This window comes from Orycteropus afer, unplaced genomic scaffold (genome assembly GCF_000298275.1).
Source record: "Orycteropus afer afer isolate SDZICR_OR568_19922 unplaced genomic scaffold, OryAfe1.0 scaffold00109, whole genome shotgun sequence".
NCBI classification, from domain to species: Eukaryota; Metazoa; Chordata; class Mammalia; order Tubulidentata; family Orycteropodidae; genus Orycteropus; species Orycteropus afer.
In genome coordinates, this window is record NW_006921696.1 from 8,647,824 (window position 1) to 8,655,478 (window position 7,655).

Genomic DNA, 7,655 nt, shown 5'->3' on the forward strand with positions numbered 1-7,655 from the left:
CTAGCCAAAACATAACTGATTTAATATCAGTTCTTATAAGGAATGATACCTTAATACATTCTGACATATAAAGAATATTTAAAAAGAAAAATTAATGGATTTTATTAAAAGTGTTTTTAGCAGATATATAAGGTAAAAGATTGAAATCTATGTTAGAAAATGAATTGAATATTCATTTCATATAACTATAAATGCAATCAAGAAACAAAATTTTAGAGTAACAATCTTATTGGCAAATAAAGATATCATTTAAAAATTATTAAATTAATGAAAAAGGTTATCATTTATACCCAAGGCTAGAAAAGTTTGTTGGAACTGGCATAATAATCTATTGTAGTAATTTGTTGCAACTCTTTATGATTTGTTAGTTATTGCTGTCAAGTTGGTTCTGATTCACAGCAACACTATGTACAACAGAATGAAATACTGCCTGGTCCAAATGGAAAAAGATATAAAGCCCAGAAAACAACTCCTAACATTGACTTCAATTATTTTACACATAGGAATTTTTCTTAGGGCAAGAATAGTAAAAAGAAAAAAAAAATCTGTTCATAAAGATTGTAGATAGGTACATAACAGTGAAACATTGGAAACAGTCTGATGTAAACAATACAGAAATTCAGTAATAGCCATAAATATTATACAGCCACTAAAATGGTAATTATGATAAAAACTTCTAAAAATACTGATTATGATTAATCCTTTCAGTAATGAATTTTAAGTGCAAACAAAGATACATGAAGTTATATAATAATAAAATAATTTTAAAATGTATTTGAGTACCAGAAGGAAGTGTAAATTAAGGTAGGAGAAATAGGATCTTGTGCTATGGTTAATACCCAATGTACATACCCTATTATCCTATTTGTTTTATTATTGTGGACACAGATTTATGTCTGCATTCTTAGAAATTAATTTGAAAAAAATCTATACTGTCTAAAAAATCTTAAGATCAAACTTGTTGTTAAGTGCTGTTAAGTCAGTTCTGACTCATAGTTAATCATATGTACATCAGAATGAAACACTCCCCTGTTCTTCATCATTCTCAGAATTGTTGCTGTGCTGGAGCCCATTGTTGCAACAACTACGTCAATCTATCTTGTTGAAGATATTCCTCTTTCTCACTGACCTACCTTTTTTAAGCATAATGTCCTTTTTCAGGGACTGGTCCCTCTTGATCCCATGTCCAGTGTATGCAAGATGATGTCTAACCATCTTCACTTCTAAGGAGCATTCTGGCTGTAGATTTGTTCATTCTGGTAGTCCATGGTATATTCAGTATTCTTCTCCAGCACCATAACTAAAATGTATAAAAATAGCTGTTAAAAAAAAAAAAGAAACACAAATACTTTGCTACAGGGTAGATTCCTACTTGCAATGACCCTATAAACCAGAGTAGAACTGCCCTATATGGCCAATCTTTACAGAATCAGAATGCTACTATTTTCTCTCATGAAGTGTTTGGTGGCTTCAAACTTCTGACCTTTTGGTTAGCAGCTGAGTGCTTAATTCTGCACTGCCAGAGCTCCTTAACTGTTAAATAGTTTGAAATCTGAGAGATGTTTTTGCTGGTGAGTATCTGCAAAGAAGACCTTGTGTGGATATAGTGAACAAGGTCCTGTATTTTAGGAAAAATATCCTTTGTCCCTCCCATGTTTCCATAGGGGGAAAGGACTGTCCAGTCCGTCCTCAGGAGGGAAACCAGAAGAGCTTCCCTAGAAGCTTCCCTTTCACCACCTCTCACTGCTCCAAAGGGGAGGAGCCACACATCTGATTGAGGAGTTTGGGGAAAGGAGTGTGAATGGCTCAGTGCCTTCCTCATTTTTAATTCTTGGAATCAATCTGCCTTCTGGGAGTCTGGATTCTCCCAGAAGGCAGTTCCAGAGCAAATTTTGGACTCCATCTGTGGCTCTTGAGGGTGGGACAAAGGCTGCAGTTGTCCATCTCTGACTGTGACTCAGCTGTTAAATCTATCAATCATGGATGAAGGCTCAGGGAATCCATTTTACCAGAGAGCCAAATTCCTCTAATATGTTCCCCTACTGTCAGCCTAAAGCTGACACACTGACCTCCATCCATTTGATACCTCTGCCTTTCTCTCACTTGAGTTTGAAGAGGAATTTTATTTATTGGGCCATAAAATCTTAATTCTCAACATCTTTATAGTAGACAAATTAATGGGTTTTTCAGGGAAGTTTCTTACTATGTACACTAAAGAAAACATGATGCAAAAGTCTAGTTCAAGTCTCCAAGCTACTCAAATGATTTGCTCTTGAAACATAACCCTCACATCCTTGCTGAATCCAGGGAATGTCCTATATATCCTTTAGGAATGTCTCTCCATAAATCATATTTGTTGCAACTAAACTTTGGATAAGGTTACGTAGAAATTGAGATTACTCTTTTTAGCAAGTTTTTAGGGGACAAATATTCTATATGGCTGATTTGGAGCAGATCCATACCTTATCATGGATGTGATAAAGACAGTTCAACATGTAGAATGCATATGATATAATGCCAACTGAAGAAAGTATAATACAAAATTGTTATTACATATGTTGAAAAGTATGTAAAATACTTGAATAAATGTGATTTTAGAATGAAAAGGAGCACAAAAATGAAACAATTCACATGGACAATATAACCATAAGTAGATTTATGTGTATTTTGTTGTGCAACCTGATTTTCCTAGGCCTAAGGAATCAACTTGATGACAAATAGTACTGGTACTTGTAAGGGTACTGTGATGGTTAATATTGTATGCCATGATTCATAGTGGTTTGACAGTTATGTGATGATGGATGATGTAATTTGTCAGTTATGTAATTATATAATCATACCCATAATGTGATCTTATGTGGTCAGCCATCAGTTGTAAGGGAAGTTTCCTCGGGGGTATGGCACATATCCAATATATACTATGTATATTCTGGCAAAGCTTGCTCACTTGCTTAGGATTCTGCATCTGTCTCATCATCATATGACCTCTGGTTCTTGGGATTCATCAGTGTCAATAGCCTATGAGCCAGCAGCCTTCCATTTGACCTCTCTGTCTTGGATTTGTCAGCACTTGCAACTACATGAGTCAGGAAAAGCCTCCAGCCTGATGCCTGATCCATGGGCTTGGGACTTGCCAGTCTCTACAATGACAAAAACCATTTCCTTAAGATAAATCTCTTTCTCTCTCTCTCACTCTCTCATTGCCAAAGGGACAAGGAGGCCACATCTTCTGACCTCCTCTAACCCCACAAGAGTAAGACAGAATCACCATCAGTAGCCCATGGCCTATTCCTGTGAGGCCAAACATGCTGCCTTCCTCCAGCCATTTTACTAACTGTTCCTCTCGCAGCACCCACCACCTTTTTACTGGGTTCAGTAATTCACTGCAGTGGCCACACAGAACACCCAGATTATGGGGCTTATTAGGGAAGCACCAGACTACAATTCAAATTCAGAAATGCACTCAGTCTCTTGCAGCCAGCTGTCTCATTCAGCAGCCAGCAGTCTCAGTAGCACATCACTCTCTCGGTGTCTCTCATGTTTCTCTCTCAGCAAGTATGTGTCTCTCGCATCTCTCTCTCAGCGGCGTACGGCTCTCATGTCTTTCAGGAGCACATTTCTCTCAGCAGCACATCCTTCTCAGCCAGCAGTTGTAGAGCCTCCTTCTGTCTCTAGGAGAGCTCCTTTTGAGCCTGACACAGTGGCCAAATTAACCAATCCCAACATCAGAATTCTATACACCTGAGAGAAAGAGAACTTCCCAGAAGATTGCTTCATGACAAGCCAATCAGAAATGCCCCAGGTAGATAACTTTAACAATCAGGAGCTACTCAATTGTTCATGGCAAGTTCCACCACAAAGTTTACAAAGACATGGCTAGAAAATCCATACCAGGTAATTTACTACACTGTATATGTATATATATATATATATATATATATATGCATATGCTTCACTGGTTTTGATTCTCTAGATAACTCAGCCTAACATAGGTAGTAGTGAGGCCATATTAAAAATAATAATCAAATTTTACTGGTTTTGTACACCATGAATTTTCTGAAAACTTCTTTCAAATTATTTTAGGTAGTCTCCAAGAATGTCCCATGTATGCTAACGAGCAGTTCTTTTATTGTCTGCATCCATCCTATGGGTGATTCCTGTTACTCTGAAGTTATCTAAAGTTATATTTGGATCATGCTAGTTGCTATTGAGTGAATTCTGACTCATGGTGACCCCATGTCTGTAAAAATACCTCTACAGAGTTTTTAATGGCTTATTTTTCAGAAGTAGATTTCTAGGCCTTTTTTTCTCAGGCAATTCTGGATGGACTCAAACCTCTGCCCTTTTGGTTAGCAATGGAGGACTTAATCATTTGTACTACCCTGAGACTCCATGCTTGAAAAGTCATTTAGAAATATTCTGCATTCTTGGGACAGCTAGGAATAATCCTTACAGTGGAAACAGACACAAATAATACAGTTGTAAACACAGGATTTCAAATGGCCTAAACACTATGGCAGAAACAACAGAGGGCTGTGATTGAGAGCGATGTAAGGTGTGGGGTAGGTAGGTATCCTTTTGGTCATTCTGATTTAGTTCTACATCCCTAGTGCTTGATATCAGCCTGACATAATGGGTTAAGTGAATTTTTATTAAATAAATGAAAGAAAGCTAATAATAATTACCATATCTGAATATTTAGTGGATGCCAGGCACTATGATAATCTATTTTTTTAGCTATGATTTTTTAATTTCATATTGTTTAAAGAATTTATGAATTCTGCAATTTTTATTAATTTATAAAATCCTGTACTCTTGCTATTCTATCTGTCTCAGAGGCAACACAATCATTTCTTTAGCTGATTATGTTAGGCTTTATTTTCATATGTTTATGCATTTATTTTTACTTATTTTTTTTCTCCAGCTTTTTTTTTTTTATTGTGATTTGGGTGAAAATTTACAGAACAAGTTCACTTTCCATACAAAGTTCACATACACTTTGTCTCATGACTACAATTTACTTCAATGCAACAGCTTCCCTCCCACTTCCTCCCGATAGTTACCTCTTCCCTGTGTCCATCCCTCCATGCACTCCTGCCCCCCGAGCTCTCTCCCTGTGCATAAACAGCCCTTCTTTTTCCCATGATTGATCTCTCCAAGGAGTGTACCTACCTCAGGTAAACATTAAAATCATATGCCTGTCTTTTGTTTGATTGGAAGCAACAGGTGTGGATTCAATTCCAGACCTGAAAGGCAGCTAGGGATCATAGTCTCAGGGGTTCCAACAGCCTCCATCAGACCAGGAAACCTGGTCCCCCCCTTTTTTTCCCAAAGATTTTGAATTTTGCTCCACAATGTTCTCCCTCTTTATGCAGGATCTCCTGCATAGATCACTCTTGGAGTGGTTGATAGTAGTAGCCAGGCACCATCTGGTTCATCTGGTCTCATAGTCATACAAGCTGCAGATCTCATGGTATCCCAGTCACTAGAACTAAGTGCTTGCAGAATCTTTGGTCTTCTTCAATATTCTTTGCTCTGGATGAGGAGAAACCCATCATTGCATCTAGATGGCTGCTTGCAAGCTTTTAAGATCCCCTTCGTTACTTGCCAAAGTAGGAGGTGGAACAGTTTTTGTGTAGTATGTTATGCCAACTGAGCTTGATGTCCCCTTTGACTATGGTCCTGAGCCCATAGGTTCAAATACTCAGTCCTTCTGGGTATCTGGCTGTGACCAAGAAGTGACTACAAACTTGTCCCTTGTCAACTCTACTATACACCTGGGAATTCGTACAGATCATACAAATACATTTATAGGACCATTGTCTGCCAACCATATACATGGTCTTGAGTATACTCCCGCTTCATAGACGTACCTAATAGTTCAGCCTGTCCACCTATCTACCCACCCATATACCCATGTTTGCCTTCACTGACAACGCAGTACTGTATGTCCAAAAGGGTTCATTTTTGTTGTCTGTACCTCCCATGTACCTTTCTATGTCTTCCTCTTCCTCAATGCCACCGTGTCGATCACTCACATTTGGTACATTGCCCTTCTCTTCACCCAAATCAGTACTTGTTTCTACTTATCTAATAGTGTTCCCTCCCCTCCCATCCCACCCCTGGTAACCTACAAAGAAAATTTCCCTCCAAGAATAAACCTTTCCTTGACTTTTACAATAACAGACTAATACAATATTTGTCATTCTGTGATTGACTTATTTCACACAGCATAATGTCCTCAAGTTCATCCATGCTATGCGGTGTTTTGCAGATTCTTGGTTATTCATTAGGGTTGCATAGGATTCCATTGTGTGTATGTACCATAATTTAGTTATCCATTCTTCAGTTGATGAACACCTAGGTTGTTTCCATCTTTTGGCTATTGTAAATAGTGCTGCGATGAACATGGGTGTGCATATATGTCTGTTCTTGTCATGGCTCTCACTTCTTTAGGATATATATACCTAGTAATGGAATAGCTGGGTCAAATGGTATTTCTTGTTCCAACTTTTGAAGGAATCCCCATACTGCTTTCCACAGTGGTTGTACCATTTTACCGTCTCACCAGCAACATATGAGAGTCTTGATCTCTCCACATCCTCGCCAGCATTTGTTATTTTCTGCCTTGCTGAACTTTGCTACTATTACTGGGGCAACATGTTATCTCATTGTTGTTTTGATTTGCTTCTCTCTAATGGCTAATGATTACGAGCATTTCTTCATATGTTTGTTGGCTGCCTGAATATCCTCCTTGGTGAAGTGTCCACTCATGTCTTCTGCCCATTTTTTAATTGGATTACTTGTCCTTTTTTTATTGAGGTGTTTGAGTTTTCTATAAATTCTAGAGATAAGTCCCTTTTCAGATATGTCATTGCCAAATATGTTTTCCCAATCTGTAGGTTCTCTTTTTAATCTTTTGGAGAAGTCTTTGGAAGCATATAGAAATTTAATTATTAGAAGATCCCATTCATCTAGTTTCCCTTAGAAGATCCCATTCATCTAGTTTCCCTTCTGCTGTTTGTGCATCTTGTGTTATGCTTGATAATCTATTTATGCCATATATTAGGGACCCTAAATTTGCCCCGGGAGCTCTGGTAGCATAGTGCCTAAGGTACTTGACTGCTAACCAGAAGTCTGGTGGTTCAAACCTACCAGCCACTCCTTGGAAGGAAGGTTGGGCAATCTACTTCCATAGCAACCCAAGGAGGGGTCACTATGAGTTGGGTCTGACTTGATGGTACATAACAACAACAACAACAAATTTTCCCCTAGTTTTTCCTTGAGGAACTCTATAGCTTTAGGTTTCACATTTAAGTCTGTGATCCATATGGTGTTGGTTTTTCTGTATGTTGTGAGGTACAGATCTTGTTTAATTTTTCTGCAAATGGATATCCAGTTTTGCCAGCACCATTTATTAAACAAACATTCTCTTCCACGTTTAATGGATTTTGGCCATTTGTCAAAGATCAGCTGACCATAGGTCGAAGGATGTACTGGTTTTGGCCACTTTGAATCAGACAACCATGTGATCTACTATGCTGGGAATGACAGTTTGAAGAGGAATGGCATGGCATTCATCATCACAAAGGATGTTTCAAGATCTTTCCTGAATACAATGCTGTCAGCGATAGGATAATATACATATGCCTACA